This window comes from Schistocerca serialis, chromosome 2, assembly GCF_023864345.2.
Source record: "Schistocerca serialis cubense isolate TAMUIC-IGC-003099 chromosome 2, iqSchSeri2.2, whole genome shotgun sequence".
Taxonomy (NCBI): Eukaryota; Metazoa; Arthropoda; class Insecta; order Orthoptera; family Acrididae; genus Schistocerca; species Schistocerca serialis.
This window is the reverse complement of record NC_064639.1, coordinates 510,996,126-511,012,507: the sequence shown is the minus strand read 5'-3', so window position 1 is coordinate 511,012,507 and position 16,382 is coordinate 510,996,126. Positions and strand designations below refer to the sequence as shown.

General features: G+C 46.6%; 13 non-coding genes across 13 annotated transcripts; all 13 read left to right on the top strand.

Annotated features, from left to right (window-relative positions):
- Window positions 1-412: 412 nt before the first annotated feature.
- Window positions 413-494, top strand: Trnas-gcu (transfer RNA serine (anticodon GCU)). Its single transcript has one exon. It is a non-coding gene; the product is annotated as a tRNA-Ser (tRNA).
- An 801-nt stretch (window positions 495-1,295) lies between these two features.
- On the top strand, window positions 1,296-1,377 carry Trnas-gcu (transfer RNA serine (anticodon GCU)). Its single transcript has one exon. It is a non-coding gene; the product is annotated as a tRNA-Ser (tRNA).
- A 666-nt stretch (window positions 1,378-2,043) lies between these two features.
- On the top strand, window positions 2,044-2,125 carry Trnas-gcu (transfer RNA serine (anticodon GCU)). The gene has a single exon. It is a non-coding gene; the product is annotated as a tRNA-Ser (tRNA).
- A 666-nt stretch (window positions 2,126-2,791) lies between these two features.
- On the top strand, window positions 2,792-2,873 carry Trnas-gcu (transfer RNA serine (anticodon GCU)). The gene has a single exon. It is a non-coding gene; the product is annotated as a tRNA-Ser (tRNA).
- An 801-nt stretch (window positions 2,874-3,674) lies between these two features.
- On the top strand, window positions 3,675-3,756 carry Trnas-gcu (transfer RNA serine (anticodon GCU)). Its single transcript has one exon. It is a non-coding gene; the product is annotated as a tRNA-Ser (tRNA).
- A 666-nt stretch (window positions 3,757-4,422) lies between these two features.
- Trnas-gcu (transfer RNA serine (anticodon GCU)) lies at window positions 4,423-4,504 on the top strand. Its single transcript has one exon. It is a non-coding gene; the product is annotated as a tRNA-Ser (tRNA).
- Window positions 4,505-5,305: 801 nt separating this feature from the next.
- Trnas-gcu (transfer RNA serine (anticodon GCU)) lies at window positions 5,306-5,387 on the top strand. Its single transcript has one exon. It is a non-coding gene; the product is annotated as a tRNA-Ser (tRNA).
- An 841-nt stretch (window positions 5,388-6,228) lies between these two features.
- Trnas-gcu (transfer RNA serine (anticodon GCU)) lies at window positions 6,229-6,310 on the top strand. Its single transcript has one exon. It is a non-coding gene; the product is annotated as a tRNA-Ser (tRNA).
- Window positions 6,311-7,158: 848 nt separating this feature from the next.
- Trnas-gcu (transfer RNA serine (anticodon GCU)) lies at window positions 7,159-7,240 on the top strand. The gene has a single exon. It is a non-coding gene; the product is annotated as a tRNA-Ser (tRNA).
- Window positions 7,241-8,081: 841 nt separating this feature from the next.
- On the top strand, window positions 8,082-8,163 carry Trnas-gcu (transfer RNA serine (anticodon GCU)). The gene has a single exon. It is a non-coding gene; the product is annotated as a tRNA-Ser (tRNA).
- Window positions 8,164-9,009: 846 nt separating this feature from the next.
- On the top strand, window positions 9,010-9,091 carry Trnas-gcu (transfer RNA serine (anticodon GCU)). Its single transcript has one exon. It is a non-coding gene; the product is annotated as a tRNA-Ser (tRNA).
- Window positions 9,092-9,932: 841 nt separating this feature from the next.
- On the top strand, window positions 9,933-10,014 carry Trnas-gcu (transfer RNA serine (anticodon GCU)). The gene has a single exon. It is a non-coding gene; the product is annotated as a tRNA-Ser (tRNA).
- An 813-nt stretch (window positions 10,015-10,827) lies between these two features.
- Trnas-gcu (transfer RNA serine (anticodon GCU)) lies at window positions 10,828-10,909 on the top strand. Its single transcript has one exon. It is a non-coding gene; the product is annotated as a tRNA-Ser (tRNA).
- The last annotated feature ends 5,473 nt before the right edge of the window (window positions 10,910-16,382 follow it).

Here is a 16,382-nt window from a genome sequence, read left to right as displayed (position 1 = left end):
TTATATTTAAGTGCATATCTGTCGCAGTCATTTTAACGTATCGTGCCTTTAATAATCCATCTGTTAAACCTTGCAAGCAATATCAGTGTAGCGTCTCGAGCTGTACGTTTCGTTGCAGTAAGTCGTGCAAAAGAATGCACAGCACCTTTCTCATTTGCATTAGACGACACTGCATGTCGATACAATGCTTATTCCTGCAGTAGATAATTGGGCCAATGATTTTACCCGATCGCATATCCATATGGACGGATGCTGTCATTAAACGATTCGCCAGTGGGAGCTTGGTCGCCCGCACTGCAGCTTGGCATTAGACGTTAACACCGGCCCAGTACCATGTTTTGAATGTGTTTTCGAATCGACAAATGTCTTCTTTCCGCAAGCACTCGCCAAAGACACAACTGTAGTTCCAGCAGACGAGGTGGCCGAGTGGTTAAGGCGTTGGACTGCTAATCCAATGTGCTCTGCACTCGTGGGTTCGAATCCCATCCTCGTCGAAGAAATTTACGTAAAGCACGCTTTTGCGGTCACTCCTTCTCCGTGCGAAACGCCACTCAGTAGTAACATCGACGCGTGTACGTGGCAGATAGCGTGTGTATGAAATAAGAGACAAAACTGCCTACCAGATGAAAGCGCACAACATTCCATAGCGTATGCCCTTCGAATTAAACACCAATTCGAGATCTATAAACCAATCTAATTTCGGCTCCAGCAAAGAGTATGTTGGTATTTGCGAACGACGAGTTCTTATTTATATTTAAGTGCATATCTGTCGCAGTCATTTTAACGTATCGTGCCTTTAATAATTTAAAGTCAGGCCGCCATCTACAGAAGCCATTTGGCAGGGCCTACTGGAGAGACTTGACTTTGCAGACATCCATCGCTAGTGGCCGCCCAAACACCAAGCTCCATCGCAAACAGCAGGACAATCTTGGGCTAGGGGGGACGTCAAAACCTTGCAAGCAATATCAGTGTAGCGTATCGAGCTGTACGTTTCGTTGCAGTAAGTCGTGCAAAAGAATGCACAGCACCTTTCTCATTTGCATTAGACGACACTGCATGTCGATACAATGCTTATTCCTGCAGTAGATAATTGGGCCAATGATTTTACCCGATCGCATATCCATATGGACGGATGCTGTCATTAAACGATTCGCCAGTGGGAGCTTGGTCGGCCGCACTGCAGCTTGGCATTAGACGTTAACACCGGCCCAGTACCATGTTTTGAATGTGTTTTCGAATCGACAAATGTCTTCCTTCCGCAAGCACTCGCCAAAGACACAACTGTAGTTCCAGCAGACGAGGTGGCCGAGTGGTTAAGGCGTTGGACTGCTAATCCAATGTGCTCTGCACGCGTGGGTTCGAACCCCATCCTCGTCGAAGAAATTTACGTAAAGCACGCTTTTGCGGTCACTCCTTCTCCGTGCGAAACGCCACTCAGTAGTAACATCGACGCGTGTACGTGGCAGATAGCGTGTGTATGAAATAAGTGACTAAACTGCCTACCAGATGAAAGCGCACAACATTCCATAGCGTATGCCCTTCGAATTAAACATCAATTCGAGATCTATAAACCAATCAAATTTCGGCTCCAGCAAAGAGTATGTTGGTATTTGCGAACGACGAGTTCTTATTTATATTTAAGTGCAGATCTGTCGCAGTCATTTTAACGTATCGTGCCTTTAATAATCCATCTGTTAAACCTTGCAAGCAATATCAGTGTAGCGTATCGAGCTGTACGTTTCGTTGCAGTAAGTCGTGCAAAAGAATGCACAGCACCTTTCTCATTTGCATTAGACGACACTGCATGTCGATACAATGCTTATTCCTGCAGTAGATAATTGATCCAATGATTTTACCCGATCGCATATCCATATGGACGGATGCTGTCATTAAACGATTCGCCAGTGGGAGCTTGGTCGGCCGCACTGCAGCTTGGCATTAGACGTTAACACCGGCCCAGTACCATATTTTGAATGTGTTTTCGAATCGACAAATGTCTTCTTTCCGCAAGCACTCGCCAAAGACACAACTGTAGTTCCAGCAGACGAGGTGGCCGAGTGGTTAAGGCGTTGGACTGCTAATCCAATGTGCTCTGCACGCGTGGGTTCGAATCCCATCCTCGTCGAAGAGATTTACGTAAAGCACGCTTTTTCGGTCACTCCTTCTCCGTGCGAAACGCCACTCAGTAGTAACATCGACGCGTGTACGTGGCAGATAGCGTGTGTATGAAATAAGTGACAAAACTGCCTACCAGATGAAAGCGCACAACATTCCATAGCGTATGCCCTTCGAATTAAACATCAATTCGAGATCTACAAACCAATCAAATTTCGGCTCCAGCAAAGAGTATGTTGGTATTTGCAAAGGACGAGTTCTTATTTATATTTAAGTGCATATCTGTCGCAGTCATTTTAACGTATCGTGCCTTTAATAATCCATCTGTTAAACCTTGCAAGCAATATCAGTGTAGCGTATCGAGCTGTACGTTTCGTTGCAGTAAGTCGTGCAAAAGAATGCACAGCACCTTTCTCATTTGCATTAGACGACACTGCATGTCGATACAATGCTTATTCCTGCAGTAGATAATTGGGCCAATGATTTTACCCGATCGCATATCCATATGGACGGATGCTGTCATTAAACGATTCGACAGTGGGAGCTTGGTCGGCCGCACTGCAGCTTGGCATTAGACGTTAACACCGGCCCAGTACCATGTTTTGAATGTGTTTTCGAATCGACAAATGTCTTCTTTCCGCAAGCACTCGCCAAAGACACAACTGTAGTTCCAGCAGACGAGGTGGCCGAGTGGTTAAGGCGTTGGACTGCTAATCCAATGTGCTCTGCACTCGTGGGTTCGAATCCCATCCTCGTCGAAGAAATTTACGTAAAGCACGCTTTTGCGGTCACTCCTTCTCCGTGCGAAACGCCACTCAGTAGTAACATCGACGCGTGTACATGGCAGATAGCGTGTGTATGAAATAAGAGACAAAACTGCCTACCAGATGAAAGCGCACAACATTCCATAGCGTATGCCCTTCGAATTAAACACCAATTCGAGATCTATAAACCAATCTAATTTCGGCTCCAGCAAAGAGTATGTTGGTATTTGCGAACGACGAGTTCTTATTTATATTTAAGTGCATATCTGTCGCAGTCATTTTAACGTATCGTGCCTTTAATAATTTAAAGTCAGGCCGCCATCTACAGAAGCCATTTGGCAGGGCCTACTGGAGAGACTTGACTTTGCAGACATCCGTCGCTAGTGGCCGCCCAAACACCAAGCTCCATCGCAAACAGCAGGACAATCTTGGGCTAGGGGGGACGTCAAAACCTTGCAAGCAATATCAGTGTAGCGTATCGAGCTGTACGTTTCGTTGCAGTAAGTCGTGCAAAAGAATGCACAGCACCTTTCTCATTTGCATTAGACGACACTGCATGTCGATACAATGCTTATTCCTGCAGTAGATAATTGGGCCAATGATTTTACCCGATCGCATATCCATATGGACGGATGCTGTCATTAAACGATTCGCCAGTGGGAGCTTGGTCGGCCGCACTGCAGCTTGGCATTAGACGTTAACACCGGCCCAGTACCATGTTTTGAATGTGTTTTCGAATCGACAAATGTCTTCTTTCCGCAAGCACTCGCCAAAGACACAACTGTAGTTCCAGCAGACGAGGTGGCCGAGTGGTTAAGGCGTTGGACTGCTAATCCAATGTGCTCTGCACTCGTGGGTTCGAATCCCATCCTCGTCGAAGAAATTTACGTAAAGCACGCTTTTTCGGTCACTCCTTCTCCGTGCGAAACGCCACTCAGTAGTAACATCGACGCGTGTACGTGGCAGATAGCGTGTGTATGAAATAAGTGACAAAACTGCCTACCAGATGAAAGCGCACAACATTCCATAGCGTATGCCCTTCGAATTAAACATCAATTCGAGATCTACAAACCAATCAAATTTCGGCTCCAGCAAAGAGTATGTTGGTATTTGCGAAGGACGAGTTCTTATTTATATTTAAGTGCATATCTGTCGCAGTCATTTTAACGTATCGTGCCTTTAATAATCCATCTGTTAAACCTTGCAAGCAATATCAGTGTAGCGTATCGAGCTGTACGTTTCGTTGCAGTAAGTCGTGCAAAAGAATGCACAGCACCTTTCTCATTTGCATTAGACGACACTGCATGTCGATACAATGCTTATTCCTGCAGTAGATAATTGGGCCAATGATTTTACCCGATCGCATATCCATATGGACGGATGCTGTCATTAAACGATTCGCCAGTGGGAGCTTGGTCGGCCGCACTGCAGCTTGGCATTAGACGTTAACACCGGCCCAGTACCATGTTTTGAATGTGTTTTCGAATCGACAAATGTCTTCTTTCCGCAAGCACTCGCCAAAGACACAACTGTAGTTCCAGCAGACGAGGTGGCCGAGTGGTTAAGGCGTTGGACTGCTAATCCAATGTGCTCTGCACTCGTGGGTTCGAATCCCATCCTCGTCGAAGAAATTTACGTAAAGCACGCTTTTGCGGTCACTCCTTCTCCGTGCGAAACGCCACTCAGTAGTAACATCGACGCGTGTACATGGCAGATAGCGTGTGTATGAAATAAGAGACAAAACTGCCTACCAGATGAAAGCGCACAACATTCCATAGCGTATGCCCTTCGAATTAAACACCAATTCGAGATCTATAAACCAATCTAATTTCGGCTCCAGCAAAGAGTATGTTGGTATTTGCGAACGACGAGTTCTTATTTATATTTAAGTGCATATCTGTCGCAGTCATTTTAACGTATCGTGCCTTTAATAATTTAAAGTCAGGCCGCCATCTACAGAAGCCATTTGGCAGGGCCTCCTGGAGAGACTTGACTTTGCAGACATCCGTCGCTAGTGGCCGCCCAAACACCAAGCTCCATCGCAAACAGCAGGACAATCTTGGGCTAGGGGGGACGTCAAAACCTTGCAAGCAATATCAGTGTAGCGTATCGAGCTGTACGTTTCGTTGCAGTAAGTCGTGCAAAAGAATGCACAGCACCTTTCTCATTTGCATTAGACGACACTGCATGTCGATACAATGCTTATTCCTGCAGTAGATAATTGGGCCAATGATTTTACCCGATCGCATATCCATATGGACGGATGCTGTCATTAAACGATTCGCCAGTGGGAGCTTGGTCGGCCGCACTGCAGCTTGGCATTAGACGTTAACACCGGCCCAGTACCATGTTTTGAATGTGTTTTCGAATCGACAAATGTCTTCTTTCCGCAAGCACTCGCCAAAGACACAACTGTAGTTCCAGCAGACGAGGTGGCCGAGTGGTTAAGGCGTTGGACTGCTAATCCAATGTGCTCTGCACTCGTGGGTTCGAATCCCATCCTCGTCGAAGAAATTTACGTAAAGCACGCTTTTGCGGTCACTCCTTCTCCGTGCGAAACGCCACTCAGTAGTAACATCGACGCGTGTACGTGGCAGATAGCGTGTGTATGAAATAAGTGACTAAACTGCCTACCAGATGAAAGCGCACAACATTCCATAGCGTATGCCCTTCGAATTAAACATCAATTCGAGATCTATAAACCAATCAAATTTCGGCTGCAGCAAAGAGTATGTTGGTATTTGCGAACGACGAGTTCTTATTTATATTTAAGTGCATATCTGTCGCAGTCATTTTAACGTATCGTGCCTTTAATAATCCATCTGTAGCACAACTGTCGCCTTCCGACAGTTTGTTCTTTAAAGTCAGGCCGCCATCTACAGAAGCCATTTGGCAGGGCCTACTGGAGAGACTTGAGTTTGCAGACATTCGTCGCTAGTGGCCGCCCAAACACCAAGCTCCATCGCAAACAGCAGGACAATCTTGGGCTAGGGGGGACGTCAAAACCTTGCAAGCAATATCAGTGTAGCGTATCGAGCTGTACGTTTCGTTGCAGTAAGTCGTGCAAAAGAATGCACAGCACCTTTCTCATTTGCATTAGACGACACTGCATGTCGATACAATGCTTATTCCTGCAGTAGATAATTGGGCCAATGATTTTACCCGATCGCATATCCATATGGACGGATGCTGTCATTAAACGATTCGCCAGTGGGAGCTTGGTCGGCCGCACTGCAGCTTGGCATTAGACGTTAACACCGGCCCAGTACCATGTTTTGAATGTGTTTTCGAATCGACAAATGTCTTCTTTCCGCAAGCACTCGCCAAAGACACAACTGTAGTTCCAGCAGACGAGGTGGCCGAGTGGTTAAGGCGTTGGACTGCTAATCCAATGTGCTCTGCACGCGTGGGTTCGAATCCCATCCTCGTCGAAGAAATTTACGTAAAGCACGCTTTTGCGGTCACTCCTTCTCCGTGCGAAACGCCACTCAGTAGTAACATCGACGCGTGTACGTGGCAGATAGCGTGTGTATGAAATAAGTGACTAAACTGCCTACCAGATGAAAGCGCACAACATTCCATAGCGTATGCCCTTCGAATTAAACATCAATTCGAGATCTATAAACCAATCAAATTTCGGCTCCAGCAAAGAGTATGTTGGTATTTGCGAACGACGAGTTCTTATTTATATTTAAGTGCATATCTGTCGCAGTCATTTTAACGTATCGTGCCTTTAATAATCCATCTGTAGCAAACTGTCGGACTGTCGCATTCCGACAGTTTGTTCTTTAAAGTCAGGCCGCCATCTACAGAAGCCATTTGGCAGGGCCTACTGGAGAGACTTGAGTTTGCAGACATCCGTCGCTAGTGGCCGCCCAAACACCAAGCTCCATCGCAAACAGCAGGACAATCTTGGGCTAGGGGGGACGTCAAAACCTTGCAAGCAATATCAGTGTAGCGTATCGAGCTGTACGTTTCGTTGCAGTAAGTCGTACAAAAGAATGCACAGCACCTTTCTCATTTGCATTAGACGACACTGCATGTCGATACAATGCTTATTCCTGCAGTAGATAATTGGGCCAATGATTTTACCCGATCGCATATCCATATGGACGGATGCTGTCATTAAACGATTCGCCAGTGGGAGCTTGGTCGGCCGCACTGCAGCTTGGCATTAGACGTTAACACCGGCCCAGTACCATGTTTTGAATGTGTTTTCGAATCGACAAATGTCTTCTTTCCGCAAGCACTCGCCAAAGACACAACTGTAGTTCCAGCAGACGAGGTGGCCGAGTGGTTAAGGCGTTGGACTGCTAATCCAATGTGCTCTGCACGCGTGGGTTCGAATCCCATCCTCGTCGAAGAAATTTACGTAGAGCACGCTTTTGCGGTCACTCCTTCTCCGTGCGAAACGCCACTCAGTAGTAACATCGACGCGTGCACGTGGCAGATAGCGTGTGTATGAAATAAGTGACTAAACTGCCTACCAGATGAAAGCGCACAACATTCCATAGCGTATGCCCTTCGAATTAAACATCAATTCGAGATCTATAAACCAATCAAATTTCGGCTCCAGCAAAGAGTATGTTGGTATTTGCGAACGACGAGTTCTTATTTATATTTAAGTGCATATCTGTCGCAGTCATTTTAACGTATCGTACCTTTAATAATCCATCTGTAGCACAACTGTCGCCTTCCGACAGTTTGTTTTTTAAAGTCAGGCCGCCATCTACAGAAGCCATTTGGCAGGGCCTACTGGAGAGACTTGAGTTTGCAGACATCCGTCGCTAGTGGCCGCCCAAACACCAAGCTCCATCGCAAACAGCAGGACAATCTTGGGCTAGGGGGGACGTCAAAACCTTGCAAGCAATATCAGTGTAGCGTATCGAGCTGTACGTTTCGTTGCAGTAAGTCGTGCAAAAGAATGCACAGCACCTTTCTCATTTGCATTAGACGACACTGCATGTCGATACAATGCTTATTCCTGCAGTAGATAATTGGGCCAATGATTTTACCCGATCGCATATCCATATGGACGGATGCTGTCATTAAACGATTCGCCAGTGGGAGCTTGGTCGGCCGCACTGCAGCTTGGCATTAGACGTTAACACCGGCACAGTACCATGTTTTGAATGTGTTTTCGAATCGACAAATGTCTTCTTTCCGCAAGCACTCGCCAAAGACACAACTGTAGTTCCAGCAGACGAGGTGGCCGAGTGGTTAAGGCGTTGGACTGCTAATCCAATGTGCTCTGCACGCGTGGGTTCGAATCCCATCCTCGTCGAAGAAATTTACGTAAAAAAAAGCACGCTTTTGCGGTCACTCCTTCTCCGTGCGAAACGCCACTCAGTAGTAACATCGACGCGTGTACGTGGCAGATAGCGTGTGTATGAAATAAGTGACTAAACTGCCTACCAGATGAAAGCGCACAACATTCCATAGCGTATGCCCTTCGAATTAAACATCAATTCGAGATCTATAAACCAATCAAATTTCGGCTCCAGCAAAGAGTATGTTGGTATTTGCGAACGACGAGTTCTTATTTATATTTAAGTGCATATCTGTCGCAGTCATTTTAACGTATCGTGCCTTTAATAATCCATCTGTAGCACAACTGTCGCCTTCCGACAGTTTGTTCTTTAAAGTCAGGCCGCCATCTACAGAAGCCATTTGGCAGGGCATACTGGAGAGACTTGAGTTTGCAGACATCCGTCGCTAGTGGCCGCCCAAACACCAAGCTCCATCGCAAACAGCAGGACAATCTTGGGCTAGGGGGGACGTCAAAACCTTGCAAGCAATATCAGTGTAGCGTATCGAGCTGTACGTTTCGTTGCAGTAAGTCGTGCAAAAGAATGCACAGCACCTTTCTCATTTGCATTAGACGACACTGCATGTCGATACAATGCTTATTCCTGCAGTAGATAATTGGGCCAATGATTTTACCCGATCGCATATCCATATGGACGGATGCTGTCATTAAACGATTCGCCAGTGGGAGCTTGGTCGGCCGCACTGCAGCTTGGCATTAGACGTTAACACCGGCCCAGTACCATGTTTTGAATGTGTTTTCGAATCGACAAATGTCTTCTTTCCGCAAGCACTCGCCAAAGACACAACTGTAGCTCCAGCAGACGAGGTGGCCGAGTGGTTAAGGCGTTGGACAGCTAATCCAATGTGCTCTGCACGCGTGGGTTCGAATCCCATCCTCGTCGAAGAATTTTACGTAAAGCACGCGTTTGCGGTCACTCCTTCTCCGTGCGAAACGCCACTCAGTAGTAACATCGACGCGTGTACGTGGCAGATAGCGTGTGTATGAAATAAGAGACAAAACTGCCTACCAGATGAAAGCGCACAACATTCCATAGCGTATGCCCTTCGAATTAAACATCAATTCGAGATCTATAAACCAATCAAATTTCGGCTCCAGCAAAGAGTATGTTGGTATTTGCGAACGACGAGTTCTTATTTATATTTAAGTGCATATCTGTCGCAGTCATTTTAACGTATCGTGCCTTTAATAATCCATCTGTAGCACAACTGTCGCCTTCCGACAGTTTGTTCTTTAAAGTCAGGCCGCCATCTACAGAAGCCATTTGGCAGGGCCTACTGGAGAGACTTGAGTTTGCAGACATCCGTCGCTAGTGGCCGCCCAAACACCAAGCTCCATCGCAAACAGCAGGACAATCTTGGGCTAGGGGGGACGTCAAAACCTTGCAAGCAATATCAGTGTAGCGTATCGAGCTGTACGTTTCGTTGCAGTAAGTCGTGCAAAAGAATGCACAGCACCTTTCTCATTTGCATTAGACGACACTGCATGTCGATACAATGCTTATTCCTGCAGTAGATAATTGGGCCAATGATTTTACCCGATCGCATATCCATATGGACGGATGCTGTCATTAAACGATTCGCCAGTGGGAGCTTGGTCGGCCGCACTGCAGCTTGGCATTAGACGTTAACACCGGCCCAGTACCATGTTTTGAATGTGTTTTCGAATCGACAAATGTCTTCTTTCCGCAAGCACTCGCCAAAGACACAACTGTAGTTCCAGCAGACGAGGTGGCCGAGTGGTTAAGGCGTTGGACTGCTAATCCAATGTGCTCTGCACGCGTGGGTTCGAATCCCATCCTCGTCGAAGAAATTTACGTAAAGCACGCTTTTGCGGTCACTCCTTCTCCGTGCGAAACGCCACTCAGTAGTAACATCGACGCGTGTACGTGGCAGATAGCGTGTGTATGAAATAAGTGACTAAACTGCCTACCAGATGAAAGCGCACAACATTCCATAGCGTATGCCCTTCGAATTAAACATCAATTCGAGATCTATAAACCAATCAAATTTCGGCTCCAGCAAAGAGTATGTTGGTATTTGCGAACGACGAGTTCTTATTTATATTTAAGTGCATATCTGTCGCAGTCATTTTAACGTATCGTGCCTTTAATAATCCATCTGTACCTTTAAAGTCAGGCCGCCATCTACAGAAGCCATTTGGCAGGGCCTACTGGAGAGACTTGAGTTTGCAGACATCCGTCGCTAGTGGCCGCCCAAACACCAAGCTCCATCGCAAACAGCAGGACAATCTTGGGCTAGGGGGGACGTCAAAACCTTGCAAGCAATATCAGTGTAGCGTATCGAGCTGTACGTTTCGTTGCAGTAAGTCGTGCAAAAGAATGCACAGCACCTTTCTCATTTGCATTAGACGACACTGCATGTCGATACAATGCTTATTCCTGCAGTAGATAATTGGGCCAATGATTTTACCCGATCGCATATCCATATGGACGGATGCTGTCATTAAACGATTCGCCAGTGGGAGCTTGGTCGGCCGCACTGCAGCTTGGCATTAGACGTTAACACCGGCCCAGTACCATGTTTTGAATGTGTTTTCGAATCGACAAATGTCTTCTTTCCGCAAGCACTCGCCAAAGACACAACTGTAGCTCCAGCAGACGAGGTGGCCGAGTGGTTAAGGCGTTGGACAGCTAATCCAATGTGCTCTGCACGCGTGGGTTCGAATCCCATCCTCGTCGAAGAATTTTACGTAAAGCACGCGTTTGCGGTCACTCCTTCTCCGTGCGAAACGCCACTCAGTAGTAACATCGACGCGTGTACGTGGCAGATAGCGTGTGTATGAAATAAGAGACAAAACTGCCTACCAGATGAAAGCGCACAACATTCCATAGCGTATGCCCTTCGAATTAAACATCAATTCGAGATCTATAAACCAATCAAATTTCGGCTCCAGCAAAGAGTATGTTGGTATTTGCGAACGACGAGTTCTTATTTATATTTAAGTGCATATCTGTCGCAGTCATTTTAACGTATCGTGCCTTTAATAATCCATCTGTAGCACAACTGTCGCCTTCCGACAGTTTGTTCTTTAAAGTCAGGCCGCCATCTACAGAAGCCATTTGGCAGGGCCTACTGGAGAGACTTGAGTTTGCAGACATCCGTCGCTAGTGGCCGCCCAAACACCAAGCTCCATCGCAAACAGCAGGACAATCTTGGGCTAGGGGGGACGTCAAAACCTTGCAAGCAATATCAGTGTAGCGTATCGAGCTGTACGTTTCGTTGCAGTAAGTCGTGCAAAAGAATGCACAGCACCTTTCTCATTTGCATTAGACGACACTGCATGTCGATACAATGCTTATTCCTGCAGTAGATAATTGGGCCAATGATTTTACCCGATCGCATATCCACATGGACGGATGCTGTCATTAAACGATTCGCCAGTGGGAGCTTGGTCGGCCGCACTGCAGCTTGGCATTAGACGTTAACACCGGCCCAGTACCATGTTTTGAATGTGTTTTCGAATCGACAAATGTCTTCTTTCCGCAAGCACTCGCCAAAGACACAACTGTAGTTCCAGCAGACGAGGTGGCCGAGTGTGCGGCATTCGAGTCGCAGCCGCGGTGCGGGACGGACGTGTGGCGGCTGGCTTGGCGTCTTGAAGTAAACAACGGCTGTTTGCTGTCACGAGGTTAGTCACTTCGTTACCTTTGCGAGTTAGGTTATGTTTCCTGATTTCAAGATAGAATGAACGCGATTACTGTCATGAGGAAAGACACGATTAAGTTTACTTTCGACCGAAATTTCTTGAGGCCTAAGGCATATGAAGTAAAACAGTGGTTACTCGACGCTGTTAAGATTACTGGCAATGACATAATAGGTGTGCATTTATCGTTCGTTTCAAATGCGGCCTTTGTGAAGCTGACCAACCCAGATTTGTGTGTCTCTATTATGGATAAGTGTGGCGGAGTACTGAAGTTTAAACATTCCGACGGTACAGTGAGTGATGTTTCCGTCTCACACGCCGGATTAGGCATACGTACAATTAGGGTCTTTGAGTTGCCATTTGAGGTTCCTGCAGAGGAAGTTAATACAATCCTTCGACCGTATGGCCGTGTTATTTCGAATATTGCTGAAAACTGGTCGGAGCCACATATGTTTCCTGTCCTGAATGGAGTCCGCCAAGTTAAGATAGATCTTCAAAGGCACATACCGTCATATGTAAATGTATGTGGACACCGCGCCATAGTTATCTACGACGGTCAACCCAAGAGATGTGCATTGTGCAACTCACCAGAGCACATACGCAGTGAATGTCCCAAACGGCGTGTCCCACAGCTACCGACCGGGGAGGTTGCGGTTCCTGGCGCTGCTGTCAGCCTTCAGTTAACGTACGCGGCTGCCACGTACGGTCGCAAATCTGCAGAAACGTCAACAGTTGAGCACGTGGAACAAGTCGAAGCACTGGCGGCCGCCACAACCGCCACGGAGTTGGCCGCCTCTGTGGATGAACGGGCAGCTGCTGTTAGGCCCTCTTACGCCGTCACAACTGCGATATGTGATACGGAAGGCAGACAAACAGAACTGCGGGAGAGGATACAGTCATGCAACGACGTAGGTACTGAACAGCCGTCTTCGGACTCGCAGCGGCACGAAGTGCCCCAAGAATATACCAAGTCACCGACGGAAGTCGACAAACATCTCGACCTCCCGCCAGACGCACAGGGCGAACGGGCTGAAAGGCTGTCGCGTGATGGCGACGCTGGTGTCCGTAATCCAGTCGTACACCACCCGGAAATGCAAGGAGGCCAAACTCCGGAATCCCAACCGACAGATGCGGAAGTGAAGGAACCCCCAACTGAGGCTCTTAGAGATATTAACGCGAGGATCTCTGAGACAACGACAGAACCGCTCTCACCACTGTCTTCTTCCACCGAACCACCAGAACATTCGCCTGACTTGTCTCCTACGGGATCCCTGCGGAGGAGGAAGAAGTCAAAAAAGCGTCGTTTGGCACACCAAGCGGCAGAGTCTTTGGCCCCAGCTCTCAGGGAAAAGCTGAAACATCTACAGAACAAGGATCAGAAGGCAGAAGATCTGGAGCCAGCAGGGACTACTGGGCACTCAAACAGAAAGGAAAGGCAAGAAGACCCGGGGGGTGAACATCACCCATCGCAAACTGGGATCACGACCAAAGTTCCAGGAGGTGGTTCATTGCCAGGTCAACACGCACCAGCAGCACCAGTCAATTGGGCGGACGATGACGCAGAACAGGGTGTCGATAACATGGACGGTGACCCAAGTCAAGAAGAAGACCTTTTTTATTAATAGAGTTGGCAAGATCGCCTTGAGACTAAACGAGGGACTGATGACGACAGACAGATTCCATATGAACGTATTATGCAGTCAATAAACTTACATGAACTATCTGGCACATGCTCCAAACTTATAATGTGACCACATTAAATATTAACAAAATTCAAAATGCCACTAAAATAGCCGCACTTCAAGATTTTCTCTATCAGTCGGACACCGATATTGCCCTTTTACAGGAAGTGCTCATTCGAGACCTTCTTGTCCCAGGATTCAATGCCATTATAAATGTTTCTCTTGAACATAGTTGTGGGACGGCTATTCTTGCCAGAGAGGGCATCGAAATGACAGACATTTGTAAATTAGACTCTGGGAGGGGCATTCGGTGTAACATCCATAATACAGCTATTATAAATGTTTACGCACCATCAGGCAACAATGCACGAGAAGAAAGGGCCACGTTTTACAGACGTGATATCTTAATTTTACTTCAGGACAATCCTGCTGATGTTTTGCTTGGAGGTGACTGGAATTGCGTACTCACTGACAAGGACCAACGGCCAAATTTTAATAAGTCCGAGGAGTTACAGTATCTGGTGTCGCACATGAAATGGTCAGATGCTTGGGAACTGAAATATCCTACATTGGTCAAATTTACTTACTTTAGTAGCAGGTCGCAAAGTAGGATTGACCGATTCTATGTCTCATCTACTTTAGAAAATGATGTTGCTGGCGTTGAAGTAATACCTACCTTTATTTCCGACCACCTAGGCGTTAAGTGCAGCATACGGTTAAGAACACAGTCGGCTTACTGGGGCAGGCCCTTATGGAAACTGAATATAAGCATGCTATTGGAGGACGCCTTAGCTGCAGAAATACAAGAGACTTGGCGGGCCGCCTTACGAGTGCGTCACAAACATCGGTCCGACGTTGAATGGTGGACCGCTGTGGCGAAGAAGAAATTAAGGGCGACTCTGATAGCTTTTAGCAAGGAGAGGATGAGGTGGATAAGACACACAACAGAGTTCCACTACGCCTGCTTACGCGATCTTTACGAGGAGCCAATGTCCCAGGACATCTTAATACAGATCAACAAAACAAAAGCAGCGCTACTCAATATTAAGAGATCACAGCTAGAAGGATTAAAAATCAGATCGCACTCACATAGTATCGTGGACGACGAAAATGCCTCAATATATCACCTCATACAACACGCCAAACAAAGGCGACGAAATTTTATAGGGTCCCTCAGAGCCGAAGATCAGAGAGTCCTCACCAACCAGAAGGACATGATCGACGAGGCGTATCGATTTTACAATACCCTATATAGTGTCAATCAGATAGACGACAATGCTGTACGAGACCTTTTATCGTCAACAGGCCTAGAGAACACTATAACGGAAGAGGACAACCGCAACTTCTATGCTGACCTCACCACGGATGACGTTTTTGACGTAATTAGGTGCTCACCTTCTAAGAAGTCACCAGGTCCAGATGGGCTGCCGCTGGAGTTTTACCGAACGTATTGGCACATTATAGGCAATGCATTCACGGACATGATCAACGAAATTCTTCATGGGGTGGATGTCCCAGTGGCCTTCAAACAGAGCATAACAGTGTTACTTCCAAAGGGCAGGACCACAGGTTTAAAGGATATCACAAAGACACGGCCCATAAGCCTATTGAATTCTGACTACAAAATCGTAGCTAGGGTTCTTAAAGAAAGACTGCAACCGATTTTAGGAAAGATCAGCGGTAGTCATCAGACTTGTCTTCCAGGGCGCAGTATCTTTACAACTGTAAGTGCGTACAGGGACATAGTTTCCATTTTTGCAAATACAACAGCAAATGGTGGTCTGGCTTTTATAGACTTTAGCAAGGCATTTGACAGGGTCAATCATGACTATCTTCTGAACACCATGACCTACATGGGGTTTAATGAGGGTAATGTGAACGTTTTAGCCAACATCTTAAATGGTTTAACAACGAAAGTAACTATTAATGGTCATCGCACTAAAGATATTCCCATAGCCAGTGGAGTCCCTCAGGGGAGTCCATTGTCAATGATGTTATACGTAGTTGCCTTGGAACCACTTTTAAGGAGGTTAGACGACGCATTAGAGGGCATGCTAGTGTCAGGCATGAAACAGGTGACGAACGCATTCGCAGATGACGTAGGAGTGATAATTCGCAGCGCCGCGGACATCGCAACGTTAACAGATAACTTGCAGTCGTACTGCACCGCATCGGGTGCGAGAATCAATGACACGAAGAGCGTTTTTCTAAATCTGCACGGACTATCTGACGTCACCGTCCCTTGGGCGAGGAGTGTGGACCGGCATACTGCCCTGGGAGTTACCCTCTACAGCTGCCCTCTTCGGCTAATAGCATCTAACTGGAAAACTGTCCTCGACAAGATCCGTGGCGCGCTCATTTTAAATCATATGAGGGACGTCAATATCAAGCAAAAAATTAAGTTGATAAACTTAGCAGTATTATCCAGAGCAACTTACATCGGACAGATTTTGCCAATACCCAAAGGAATAGCTAAAGCGATAATGTCCACCATATGTAGACACATTTGGCACGGGAATATCTTTCGAGTTGCTGTGGACACGTTGACTTTACCACCCGAAGAGGGAGGCCTCGGTCTCACAGATGTCCACAAAAGGTCTATTGCCTTATTCCTTAAGCGGTCTTTGCAAGTTATCGAAAGTCAACCAGACGGTCTGACAGCTAAATTATTCAACTTTTTCCAACCACAAAGCTTCCAACCGCCGATAGATATAAGTCTGATTAATTATAAATTAAAACATATTAGGTTCTTCTACTTTGAATTAAGCTACATGAGCTGTATAGTACGGAATAAACGCAAGAGAAACTATCGCTATATATTCAATA